Source organism: Sinocyclocheilus anshuiensis, unplaced genomic scaffold, assembly GCF_001515605.1.
Source record: "Sinocyclocheilus anshuiensis isolate Anshui unplaced genomic scaffold, SAMN03320099.WGS_v1.1 scaffold41, whole genome shotgun sequence".
Lineage (NCBI taxonomy): Eukaryota > Metazoa > Chordata > Actinopteri > Cypriniformes > Cyprinidae > Sinocyclocheilus > Sinocyclocheilus anshuiensis.
The window spans coordinates 1,184,911-1,199,575 of NW_015539849.1; the positions used below are offsets into that span (position 1 = coordinate 1,184,911).

At 36.3% G+C, this 14,665-nt stretch overlaps 1 long non-coding RNA gene across 1 annotated transcript; it reads left to right on the forward strand.

Moving 5' to 3' along the window:
• The first annotated feature begins 11,168 nt into the window (after positions 1–11,168).
• On the forward strand, positions 11,169–11,718 carry LOC107684628 (uncharacterized). Its single transcript, XR_001633875.1, has 2 exons — positions 11,169–11,397; positions 11,638–11,718. It is a non-coding gene; the product is annotated as an uncharacterized LOC107684628 (long non-coding RNA).
• The last annotated feature ends 2,947 nt before the right edge of the window (positions 11,719–14,665 follow it).

Below are 14,665 nucleotides of genomic sequence, written 5' to 3' on the forward strand. Positions count from 1 at the left end.
TGGTGTTCGGCCAATCACAATGCACTGGGTCAGCTGGCCAATCAGAGCAGACTGCGCTTGTCAAAGGAAGGGGCTTTGTTGAAAACGACGTGTTTGAGAGAGGCGGGGCATAGAGGACCTACAATAATGTACAGTATTTGAAAAATAATGTTTTTTTGAACATTAAATCATGTCAACATATTCTGTTACACCAAATACACCAAATAATTATCTTTAAAATAGCATCATATGACCCCTTTAATATAACCTTTAATATAGTTAATATTTTTTAAATATAAATAAACCTTTAATAAGTGTACTGTAAAGAAACTATCTCAACAGCAGGGTGCCAGTGCTTGTGCCGGAACGCTGCCAGTTGCCAAATTGGTTCGGGGCTGAAAACTTGGCTCCACGGCCTCTTTATTTTCCCTGTCCATTTTATTTAGACTTATACAAAGAACTTAATGCGTACATAGTCAGTTACATCATTGGCTTTCATTTCACATGTTGGACATAGGATGTTTTCACACCGTGTTTGTTTGAGCCCTCCAAATGCTCTCGGAGATGTTCAGCGTATATTTCCGTACTCAGACCACCACTGGAGGTGGCTAGCATTCTGCCCGCTTTAAATCAGACACAGAGATGAAGTAGTGTGGTAAGATCACATGTATTTGAATGCATGAATTATAGCATTGATTTGAATTAATTATCGAGAGAGAGAGAGAGGGATGAAAGTTGTGTATGTGAATTCCGTCTTTGCGTCTCATTTTGTCTTTGTAAGAACTCAGACTCCAGCTTTCTGTGCAGACACAAAAAAAGTTGTGTTGTGAACAAGTGTCTAAGATCACTTTAGTGCTGAAGAGGACCAAAAAAAGAACCATGTTCTTTTTTGAGTTCACTATTTTATGAACACCAAAATGACTGAGGTCACTTTAATTGGTTCCCTTCCAGGTTTTAAAAAGGAACTAAATGTGAAAACACCCTAAGAGAGGTTCTCATATATTTATTGACACACATACTCAAAAATTATATATATTGTTTCACTTTGAATACAAGCATTTGCTAAATGACAACTTACTTATGTATGCCATCCTTTTCGTCAAGTCACAGGTAAATATGTATGTTTTTTTTTCTGACGTTGTAAAGTTGCTCAGTAGCTCACCTGGTACAGAGTTGAACTTGCAATGTGAAGCACCTGGATTCAAGCCCTGTGAAAAACAAGTTACAATAAAAGATTTCAAAGACTTTCAGCTCAAAGCCAGCTACAATGGCATGGTTCATTCAGTAAATCCATTTTTTATTTCACGTTTGCTGTTGTTAATACTATTGGTTAGGTTTGGGGTTTAGTGTAAGCAGTATGTTATTTTTAAACGCGATTAAACTTTTAGCGTCACTCACCAGGCATTTAATTTCCGAACATGTGCGAAACATGCAACAATCAACATTATAAAACTGCCAGATTCACATTAATCTGTTTCGGATAAAACTGAACACACTTTTAGCTCCACTCACTGGATATTTCATTTTGAAAGTGTCACGAAACATGCAAAAAGCAATGCAATATATTTTTATTTATTTTTTTTCAGAAAAGTCAGGTACACTATTTACACTATAATCCTTAAAAAATAGCAAACAAATAAATACATTTAAGGAAAAAAAATGTGACTGTGGAATTATCGTGAAGATATTGTAAATTACTTTGTATACAAATATTTGCTAAATGACAACTTACTTATGTACTGTAATGTATACCATCACTTTAGATGAAGTCACAGGTAAAGTATTCAGACCCCTGGAGATTATATTTAATTAAACATTCGAACAGAAAATATATGCATAGGCCCATATATTGCTCTATCAGAGATCCATATTTTAATCCAATCATCTGTTTTATGAAAATCAGTCACTGTGGTTTGCTCCAGCACTATGCACCTCATCAACTGCTTCTCAGAATATTCCTGAAATAAATTTCCATGGTCATCTTTGCCTAGTGCGGTAAAATAGCTAGAGGCAATTAAATACTCACTCAAGGGGGTAATGCATCTCTCCTGTTTAGACAGAGCAATCCTTTACCTCGGTCTCATGTAATTAGCAACAAATAACAATCTCTTAGGGTTTTCCCATGCTCTGAATTCCACTTACTTTCTCATCAGCTCTGTCAGACGAGAGGTAATCAAGGCTCTCATCCACCACTGCTACCTGATTTTAACATCACAAAATTACTTTTCCAAGAGCTAGCATTAACAGGCCTTGTGAGAATAGGCTGTTGGACTTAAGTACAAGTGGGCCAAATGGCACTGGATATGAAATATCACTCAATGGAATAGTTCACCCAAAAATTATGACAAAATTGTCATAATTTACGTGGTTTCACACCTGAATGGCTTTTTTCTTTAAAAATAAAAGGATATTTTTTTAAAGAGACTCTCTTCCATAACATAACAGTTCATATGAATGCAGCTTTCAATCCAAAAAAAGAGACTTACATGCTACTGCATACTCCAAACGAGCAGATTTCTGCCTGTTTTCTTATATAAAGAATGAGAATAATAAGGTTAAAATAACATGAACGTGAGTAAATGGTGAATTAATTTTTAAGGAGACCTATTCCTTTAAGCTGTCTTAACCCTGCTGAGGCAAATCAACCCATTTTGCTTTCATAAGCTGACACATCTCAGAGTGAAAAATCAACGAGGAAAGTAAGAAAATGTAGGCCAAGACATAATTTTATCCATCTGGAATTGATTGAATCATGAAAAGTGTTCTCGCTGACAGGTGGTTGGTGGGGAGGGGTTGAAAAGTAAAAACGATCTAAAATGTTTATTACATATTACTACATTTTTAGGAAAGATTATGCATGATTATTTTGGATTGTTACACTGGAATACTTGGATTTTGACTGCACTGAAAAAAAAAATACAGCCAATGATTTGTTACAGCATTAGTTTTATAAATTATATATATATTTTTTTCCAAAGGCAAACACATGTATACAAAGTAAAAAGATGATTTATTATGAAGACCATATATTTCTGTTAGCCATAATAAATAAATAAATACATAATTGTAGCAAATATAATATATAATTCATATTTTAATTTTGGCATAAACAAAAGCTAAATCATATTAAAGTAGAATTTTAATTTAAGATAAAACTAAAAACCTTTTGTTAGTCAACATTTCATTTAGTTCAACTTTGAACCTCAGAGGACATCAGTATTAAATGTATTTTCATTCATTCATTCATCCATTCATTCATTCATTAGTTTATAGCAGAACCTTTAAGATATAATATGCAGGTCAAATTCTTTAATAAATTTAACTCAAAACAATATTTAATGTTTATGGATTTATTTATTTATTTATTTGGTGAGTAGGCATGTGATAAGACATGATGTGAAAAGATTAAGAGATAATGTACAGTCAGCCGGTCATTATTGCAAAATACAAGTGATACAATGGTGTTTTAGTGATGACCGGCTGACTGTACATTTATACATTATGTACATTTATATAGCCAATGTGCACCAATAATTCATTGACTGTCATGAAAAAGCAAATAGGGTCAGTTTACATTAATAAAGTGTCTAGTGACAAGTGTCCCAGCAATATAGTGTTTTCTTCGCTTTGTACTAAATCGTATGCTTCATATTATGATCACGTTCCACTACTAGGCATGTTTGGATATAGTCTGGTGGCGGTGCGAGAAGCAGGCTCCTCCGTTTCCTCCTGTGATATGAAAACCGTGCGGCTCCTCACCTCTGAATTGTCACAAAAGCACTGACATCTGTGGCTTACAGATGGCTTGTGATGATGTTGCGGATTACTGACTCACTGCTCTGCTATGAAAGGGAACCAAAAGGAGAAAATTGTAAGTCATTTCTGTTTGAATGAGCAGAGGGCCTTCTAGAGAGAGACAGATGTTAATTTATCTCCATTACCCACTCAGGGCAAGCCTTCTGAGGTACATTGCTCTGCAGTTGACTGCAACGCTTCTGCATGTATCCGTCTCAGAGGCGTTGAGGGCTATCTGACTAAGCCTTTCAACCACATTACTTCAATTCCACATTTATCTGCTGTGGTTAATTCAATGGTCTGATGTCACATTAATCAGAAGATTGCAAAGGTGTCTGTTAGACCGCAAGTGTGGGTATTTGGACAAGGCTTTTGTATGTCTCCCTCTATCTGACACACCCACTTCAGGTCTTGCAGTCTCCACTAATGAGCTGATGAGTTGAATCAGGTGTAATAGATGAGGGAGACATACAAAATGTGCATGTCTCATGTCAAAGCTTTTGTTTAGAATTTTAAAATGTACATGAATTTCAGAATGCCTCAGTATTTGGAAAGTTACATTTTGCTTTAAGGATAGCAAAGCACATCTTGAGCTCCTTAAGAAAAGATAAAGATGCAGTGCAGAATATTAAATATTTACTCATTTAATATGACTTTTTTAAGCAACAGTTCAACCAAAAATGAAAATTCGCTGAACATTTACTCTTCCTCAGGACAGTGGTGGTTCTAGTTTGTATGGCGCCCTAGGTGAACCACCCCTTCTGCCACATCTAAATTAAATTATTATTTTTTTCATATATTTAGCTATTATATATTTAAATTATTTCAAACCAATAAAAAAAAAAAAACAGAAATCCCTCCAAAACTGCACAACTGTACAGTAAAACATTAATAAAGTTAGTGATTTTATGTTTGCTAAAAACAAAACAAGACAAACAAAAAACCATTATGTTACAAAATCACTTTACATTTTACTGTCTGGTTATGTAATCTAGACATAATAAAAGGATTGTTATTGCCCTATGTGTAATAACACAGCAAGCAACATAGAATAACTTAAGTGATATAAGCCTATTTTAGCGAGATGAGTGATAGCTGCATAGATACCATTTATTATTTGCACTTTTTTTTTTGAGGTGACATAAAACATAATGACATAATGACATTAGTTGTAATTAATTATTGTTTAAGCATTTAACTGTACAATTACGTGTCTGGGTACTCTCCTGGGATTACTATTCTCTGCATATACAATTATATGTTATTAAATAACATGAATCTGTATGTTAATGCTGCTTTCATAATTTATGGTGTTGCAATGATTTTGTTTTCAGTTTCTGACAAGACCGAGGCAGGAGAGGTTTCTGTGAGGGTCTCAAGAGTCTCTACCTATATATTAAGGCAGTGTCTCCTCAAAATATGCTATACTTAACACTAGTTACTACTTACTCCCCAACACTGCACTGCACCCCCTGCAAAAGTCTCGTGGTAGTGCAAGATGCCTCCCTGGGCAGTTGCCCTTGCTGCCTGTGTCTAAATCTGCCACTGACTTAAGAGATGAGTGTGTTTCTTCATCTGAACAGATTTGGAGAAATGTAATATTACATCACTTGCTCACCAATGAATCCTCTGCAGTGAATGGGTGCCGTCAGAGTCCAAACAGCTGATAAAAACATCACAATAATATACAAGTAATCTACACGACTCCAGTACATCACTTAATGTATTGTGAAGAGAAAAGCTGTGTGTTTGTAATAAACAAATCCATCATTAAGATGCTTTTAACTTCAAATGTCTAAAATACAAATCATCCATCCATAATTTCTAGGAGATAAATATGCACAGATCAAGCACCGTTTACAAGTGAAAACAGTCTAAAACAGTTCTAAACAAGTATATCTGTAGATTTTGGTGTGCGAGGACAACAGGGGATGGACTTTTTCACTGTATGAAGCATTATTATGGATTAAGAACGAGTATTTTGTCCAGAAGTGACAATTTGAAGTTAAAAACATCTTAATGGTGGATTGTTTCTTACAAACATACAGCTTTTCACTTCGCAATATGTTAATTGATGGACTGAAGTCATGTGGATTACTTATGGATTATTGTGATATTTGTATCAGCTGTTTGGACTCTCATTCTGACATTTATCATTCAAGTGATACATTTCTCAAAATCTGTTCTGATGAAGAAACAAAAGCATCTACATATTGGATGGGCTGAGTTTTTTTTTTTAATTTCCAGGTTTATTACATAATTAATCCCACATTGTATTTGTGGACTGCTTATATAGAAGCCTTTTAGAACATTACTGGAGTTGAGCACATGATTTATACACTGTAAATATTTTCTGTTCAACCCAGCAGGTGCTTCTTTGGACACTAGCTATTTTCAATTGTTTGCCACTAAGTTCAAAACATGGGTGTATTAGCCCTGCATGCATTTTAAAGTACAGGATGCAATTAACGGGTATACAAAAAGACCATCGTCCACCACAGCCAAAGTTCAGCGTCTGGAATAATTGCACTCTTAGCAGCAGCAAGCACTGCTGATCACTAATTACGCTTGTTTCTATTATTCTCCAATGAATTCAGCTAGAGCCCTAATAATAAATACAAAAGATGAAATAAAAAGAATGACTGTAGAAAGGTAATATAGGTGCTGTGGGTGCATTAGCATTAGACAATAACATTGCACAGTGCAGACTGTAGACTGCCAGATACAGTATAATACATACAATATACTTAGGAAAGCATATACCGCATAAAAAAAAAAGTTTATGCACAGTTATCATATGAGCAGTTATTGCAAATATAGTATACTGCACAGTGATTGACAGGTATTAATGCACATGTGTATTAACTAAAATAAGAGGCGCCTACGTGTATGCTGTCAACACATAATTACGTTTTATAAATAATATCAAGAAGTGTGATTATGGTGCAGAATATTGATTAATAAAGTCTTATTTTCACACAGGTCCATGCACAATGCTATATTATGACCTCATTATGACCCCTTTTACTCTAGTGCATGAGTTGTAAACTAATATCATTTGAAATTTGCATGACATGATTTACTCCATATATGTATATATATATGTATATATATATATATATATATATATATGGCTTTTTTTTTACATTCTCTTTTTTCATTTTTTATATTATTTTTTTACCCCACAGATCTTGTATTAATTTAGTAGCTTTAGATTTTATTTTAAAAAGGGGCAGGTCTTATTTACATCACTATAATATTACACCAGAACTATTTACATCACTATAATATTTACAACACTGTTATGTTAGGTAGTATTCTAATAAAATAAGCTTGTATTACACCGATATTTTAGATGCCAGTTAAATTTTACAATTCCTGATTCCAATTTCAATAAAACAGTATATATATGGCTTTTCCAATGTTGTAAAATTACTCGATAGCTCACCTAGTACAGCATTGCTCTTGATATGCGAAGCACTCGGGTACAATTCCCGTGAAACACAAGTCATGACAAAGAGCATAAGAAAAAACTTTCAGCTCAAAGCAAGCTAAGGTTGCTTCAGCAAATTAATCATGTTTGCAACCTCATGTTTGCTTCTGTTAATACTATCGGTTAGGTTTAATGTAGAGTCTAGTTTAGGTGATATGTTATTTTCAAACATGTTAGAACATTAACCTTTTAGCGTCACTCACCAGACATTCCATTTCCGAACAACACAAAATGTACAAGCAGCATAATAAAAGTTTCACATTCATCTGTTTCAGATAGAACTGAACATGTTTTAGTGCCATTCACTGGACATTTAACTTTAAAGTAATGTAATATTTTGCAGACATCTCATCGCAGACACAGTTTTCCAATGAGCCTAGACTGAATATAACATAACAATGTTTAAATATATGTTTTGCTATAATCATTTAAAAATAGCAAATAAATAATTAAATAAAATCAAGAAAAATGTTCAACTCTAGGTGGAATTACTGTAAAGATGATTAACCTTAATGACTTTCAAGCCTATATGAACTGCACTGATATTCAGCTAATGAGCATCAGTGTACAGTAAGTCAGAGAGATGGAGTGAGAGGACTTCCAAGAAAAAAAATGTCTGATGGCATGTTATCACATTCCCCACAGGCACAACAGAGACGAGGGACTAATCACTTCCCATCACCTGACAATGTTGCACCTGATAAGTGAGGCTGTATCCAGATTGAAGGAAGGGAGAGGTGAGGGATTGTTTGTGTGTGTGTGTGTGTGTGTGTGTTTGAATGCAGCAGTAAAGGCTTTAACCTACTGGTGTAGCCCAGGAGTTTTTTTTTTCTAGACCACAGATGGCATCAGCAGAGAAGGAATGGCTTGGTCTGCCAGAAGCAACTAGTAGTCTGGTTTGCCGCACTGCATTTCTGTTGACCTATGGGCAAGTGAGGATGTGGTTGTCTGACCCATCTCATCCTCATTATGGATCTGTGATTGTTTGCATGGAAAAATGTCTGGAAGACACTTTGAACACATGACTGAACCGCAGTGGCAATATTCAAACAGGACGTTAAAATGTACACAGGCCTTTGCAAATGTATGTGTGTACATACATTAATTTGTTTGCACATTTGTGCATGCCTGTCAGAGAACATCTACGTCTACATCTACATCTACGTTCCAGTGCAATCACGTATCATCGTGCCATTTGCATTGCTTTGTTCGGCAAGCTTGTGTGGGTGTATGTACAAAAGACCACTCATGCATTCACAAACATATATCTAACTGGTTTCTTACCCAGCCTCTTTACGGCACACAGACTTCTGCAGACTCACGGTAAGGTTTTAGTACAGATGGCAAGGTGCATTATCATGCCAGGGAAATGCGAGCAATTGCTCTTTATTGCAGAGCAGATGCTGACTGCATGGAAGTTGTATATTGCTAACGGAATGGTAGATTGCCTCTTTTCATTGATGAAAGAGGAAACATCTGTGGGACGGTATTTATGCAGGCGAGACGTTATATAAAATCACTCTGCCAGAGATAAGAGATTAAGGGCCTATCTGAAGCATGAACAGATGACAACAAAGTCTAATTACAGTTTGGATTAATCTGAGATTTCAAAAAGACGAGTGTAAATCTACTAATTTAAAGGGACTTTTAAAAGAAAACCAAAGGTGAAGTGATGTGATCAGCAAGAGCTCTGCATCAAAGCAGGTGTGACCTCTGTCGTTCATCCATAACTCAGGCTGCGTTTATCTCTTAATAGCGGCTTTTGACCTCTTGATCTGAGAGGCACATGTACTCCCCTCAATCAATGAGTCTGGCTGTAATATTGAGTTTAAAAGGACAGTGCTTTTTAAAAGGATAGTTCACCCCAAAATGAAAAATTGGCGTCGTTATTCACCCATTCTCATTTCACCCCCCCCCCCTCCCCATATTTGTAAAGATGAAGCTGCAATTTAGTAAATTTTAAATATATTAACTAAAGTAGCCTTTATTTATTTTTTTATTATTTTTATTTACATTTTAAGATTTGATGTACACTACAATTCAAATACACTCAATACAATCAATCACAAGAAAATGGTGAGAGTTTGGGGCAGGGCTCTGTGTTTGTCCAACCAATGGAAGACAGTGTGAATGCTCTTGAAACCTTCAGTCATTTTTATATAAAAAAAAAAGTCATTCCTACATTCGATGTGCCATGTGTTTGTGGTTGCATGCCACCAGTAAGGAAACACACCAAAAATATGATTTGTGTCTTCGATTATTTCATGGCAAAAAATGATTCCAGTAATGAATAAAAACTGGTTTGCAATCCCAAACCCTATTTAAATGTGTCAATCTTTTTTTCTCTTGTTCCCCAATATCGAACACGTACAATTTTAAAAGTAATTTTCCACTTAATTCCCAAAGTTAATTTTCCCTTATAGGTGTTTATACAAGCTAATAGTTTATCTTCAAGAATTTAAACAGAATATAACCATTTTCAATCAAGTCTTTCTACTGACTTGGTGATGACAAGTGTTGCACAATTTGATTCAGGACTGCAGGGACAGAGATGTAAGAATGAAGAGAGAAAGAGAGAGATGGACTTTTGCAATATGTGATCCCATCCCCCTCTTGTCTTGCTCTCCATTGAGCAATCAGTGCTGTTAATAGACACCTCTGCTGCACTTTGAGTTTATCTAGAGGAAGATTAATCTATTCACCCCCCACTACACATCCACTGATTGCAGAGTATTATGTGCAGTGAGATTGCATTGTATCATCTAGTTAGTCAGCCCTGGCACAAAACAGACTAATGCACTTAAATATGCAAAAGCATGTTGAGCCACGTTTTGATGTGCTTTGATTACTGATTATCTGTACAGTTGAAAATAAGGGGCACAAGGGCACAGGTATACTAGAAGTTGTATATATTGGTACCAATAATTTGAGTAAATTAATTGTTTAATGAAAACTGCACAACAAGGGATAGTAGTCACTTCGTTGAGGTTTACTAAGTCAACTAACAACAATTGGTCTTAAACACTTCATGAAGGTTAATTAAATAAACTAAAGTAACTAACTGCTAGTAGACTTAAATCGGATTCACAATTACAATGGTATAGTTTTCACAAATTTCCAGCTCCCAGCATGCTTTCCTGTGATTTGTTTGCTCAATGGAAACGGAGTCTATATTATCCATCTATTTTGTAATTGTTTTTTTTTTTTGGGTGGATATGGAAAATGTAATTAGAAGGAAAACAAATATTACATTCAAGTTAAATCATTTTGATATGTATGTATTATTCCAATGAAAGTAACAATAATAACTTTACTTTTCTTGTACATGATTTTCATTATTTTGGGAAAATGTCACATACATTAGAAGAAGGTCAGGGTCCAAGCCAAATTTCATCCATTTTCTTCAGGAGACTTAAGGACTACTGCACCAGTTTGGAGAACATAGTTAATAAAAAGATACAAACAATACTTGTAATATTTTCCACGAATATACAGTTGTGGATTACTGAATAAATGGTTTGCACACTCTTGTACATTAGTCTACTGTTGTATATTTTGTTCTGGTTAATAAAAAAAAAAAAGAAGAAGAAGAAGAAGAACCGACATGCACTGCTTCGGTCTGCGCATGAACTCGAACACACCTATTGGTACCACAACATAATCGCTGTACCACCTGACCACTGCAGATTAATTTTGCAGTTGATAGTATCGCCATAGAAACGCACAATCCTCTTGTAATTAGGCTAACTTACGTATTATGGCATGGCGTGAATGCAGCATTCAGCTCATCCAACCCCAAACACACCTGAACAAGCTAATCAAGGCATTCCAGATTACTAGAAAGCTACAGGCAGGTGAGTTTGATCAGGGTTGAAATTGACCTGATCTCCTTGGATCTTTAAAACCCCATTTTACAGAGGCCGATATTGCAGCAGCATGTATTCGTTTTAGTTTGCGCTTCGCGGTCTGCTCCTCCTGACGCACCTATTCAGGGCATTTTCTAGCAGAGATCGTTGTGAGATCGCAGGTCGGAAGGATGACAGATCGAGTGTATTTCTCGTTGTTTGCTGTTTTATCGTGTCTGTTCGGATACTTGAGCATAACTCACGCTATTCTAAGACAAACCACAGGTGAGAAGATCTGTTGACTTCATTACACAGCCTGAAGAAATGCAGAAATAAGTGACTCTCAGTCTTTGAAAGTAATTAACAGTTTAGGAATGAGTAGTAGGTTTTAAAACACTTTTGATTTGAAGCAGACAAATATGTAAAATTTGTATTTAGGTTTGAGACTCATTGCGAAACCCCTGATTTACAAATACTAAAACTGCGCTCCCTGGCCTCCCCTAATGATCCTCTTGTATCCTTTAGTGGACGGTTTATGTTCGGCGCAGCTGACGGTCGTGCCGTCCCATCGAGGATGTTCTTCTGATAAAGACTGCCCTGGAGGACTCAAATGCTGTCGATTTGACTGTGGGCCTGTTTGCGTGCCGCCTGTTTTCAGTGAGTTTCAGTTAATAATGGACGCTAAGGGTCCAAAAACACAACACAAACACGAGTAACGCATTGAATTCAATGTAAGCTTTAATCAGAGACTTTGCCTTTCGTTCTCATCTAAAGTAGGTTTGAATTCATCCCTTAGGATCGTTTTAAGCACAGGATGGCTTTACAAAATAAAGAGGAATAATACTTAGAATATAATTCACTCTGTAGGTAACACTTGCTATTCCAACCACTGGCTTCCCAAGACTGAACTTCCAACCAATCAGCAACCTCGGGAAACCTTTCGGCAACCAGACAAGGAAGGGAACCCCTTTCACGGGCAAGCAAGTACCTCCAGATTCTAGCTGAACTGGTGCACTTAATATAATTTTAACCTCATTGAGGAACTCAATGCGAGGGTTAATTAAGTGATTGATGGTTGTTCATGTCTATGCAATTGCACATATTGCTGTAAACTTGGGATTTCACATTTTCACTCTCTTAAACTAATTATTTCCTCACTTTCTCTCTTTCTGCAACTTGTGTGAATGCGTGTGTTCATGTGTTAGATTAGTTTACATGTCTTAGATTTATCCAATAAAGCCTTATTTATATTGAAAAGAGAAGTATCTTGTGTTTTGTGCTTACAAGTTAATGTCTTAAACTGCCGATTTTGTTACTGTACTAATAATTCTCTAAAGTAGGTTTGAAATCATCCCTTTGGATAGTTTTAAGCACAGGATGGCTTTACAAAATAAAGAGGAATAATACTTAGAATATAATTCACTCTGTAGGTAACACTTGCTATTCATGCTTTGAGTGTTTTGTGCTGTATATTGAAGTGGCTGTAGGGTATCAGACCGAATCAGACAATTTAAGATTCGAGCAAGGAAATGGTTAAAACACGAGGAGCCGAATTCCACAGAAAGGCAGAAGACAACAGGATGTTCATAAATCAGATCCTAGCACTAGCCAGCCTGAAGCAAGCCTAACCAACTCTTTCACAGAACAGCTTTCAACATTAACACAAAAGGAACACACTGATCATAACAACTCAGGAAGGAGACTGTCAATTTTAGGGCAAGTAATCAAGATTAAATGGTCAAAGAGATGACAGCATGACCATCATGTGATAGTAACCACAATCACGAGCTCTGTGGATTGACTTTCCCCCCACCTAGGAGACAAAGAACAGACTTTCAGAGATTCCTTACAGACCTCTTAATCTCTGGTCTTCATACATTCACATACATTCACAGAATGGCACAGAAACTGCCTTTCCATGCACCTAAATGACACTAAAAGGTCTTGTGAGCAACTAATCATTTATATGCATAACCCCATATTATGTATGTAACCCACACATCAGACTATCACGTTTTAATCATTTATTGTGTATGTATTTTTAATAACTATTGAATAGTTTATAGGATTATATTCATGTTGGGTATGTATGTGTTTGAATAAATGATTTTAAGATCATATCTCTCATTTTAGAAGAATATTTCAAATGGCTCTTAGAGGCTTTTGCATCTGAACTCTTCATATGAAGCAGTAATAAATGTACACTATTTGAACATTTTATTTTAAAATGTGCACATTCACTCTTATTCGTATGTCTAATAGTCGAAAGCGCAAACGTCTCGTCACGTTCATTTATGATTTACATGAATCATGATCGCATATTTTCAATTAAAAACGGCGAAATTTCATAAGTTGAGTTTGCATCACTAGATAGTCTATTACTGTTGGTCGCTGAACATTTCTATCGTAAAACTGTTTCTAATACAGTACTACTGTTTTTACATCTTTCCACGAACTCTCATTGCGTTGTGACAGTCTTTGATTTGATTGGCCATCTCGATCATTTTTGACATTGACGAGCGCTGTTGGACCATTGAGGCAGACCAGCCTAAAAGTTTAACTTTTAAAACTTTGTCATCCTAACAACAAACAGCTTTACTCTTTCTTATACACAGAGTCTTATACGGTCTATCAGCTATGACTATTTTAGTCTTTCAAATGACAAAATGGGTGGAAAAACAGCAATAAAAATGACAAAAACGACCTAAAATGCAGGGAGCATGGCCCTCTAGAGGCGCGAGGCCGTGGGCGGTCGCACACTTGGCACAGTCCTTGCGACGGTACTGATGCTTTGGGTGTCACAGATGGACAGAGAGAATAAAATGGCTGAGGACAAATGCTGACTCTTCAAAATCCCCAGTGGGCGGCATTCTTCAAAATTGCTACATGCAATAAAATCAAGGAGCCCCATGTTCAAATACCAGGGGATACATTTGATTGCATTTAACTACAACAACAGGTCCATAAGTTGATCAGCCCACCGGGAAAAGTCATGGTGTTCCTTGTGGCTAGTCCATCCCTGAATGGGAATGGAACAAGCTGATGCAAGACTAAACTACCCTAAATTGGTTCAGTACATCAGCCATCTTGGCCAGTTAAAAAAAAAAAAAAAAATGAGATTAAAAGTGCTAATCTGAAACCTATCTTGTTGAGTTTGTCCAACTCGTGTGTCTGTTTCTGCCTCCACCCACTGATGGATGTCGTGACCAGATGACACCCACTGTGACTCCATCAGTTCTCTCGCACCCCACTCCACTCTCAGCCGCCACTCTATCATGAACAGATCCCTTCATTTGTCGCCTAAGCATTTTGAGCCCAATTGCTGCTATCAGACGCTGTCCATGGTGCTGATACTGGCAGACTGAAATTGAGAATGACAATTGTAATCGCTAGTGCATAATCACATCCATCCAGCATGGAATGTCAGCAGACGAATATCATTAGTATCATGTCACAACAAATCATCTTCTTTCAACACCAGGGAACAGGATACAAATAAGAAAGGTCATGGACTGTAATTGGAAATACCTGCTTTTGAGGATCAGATCCCTAC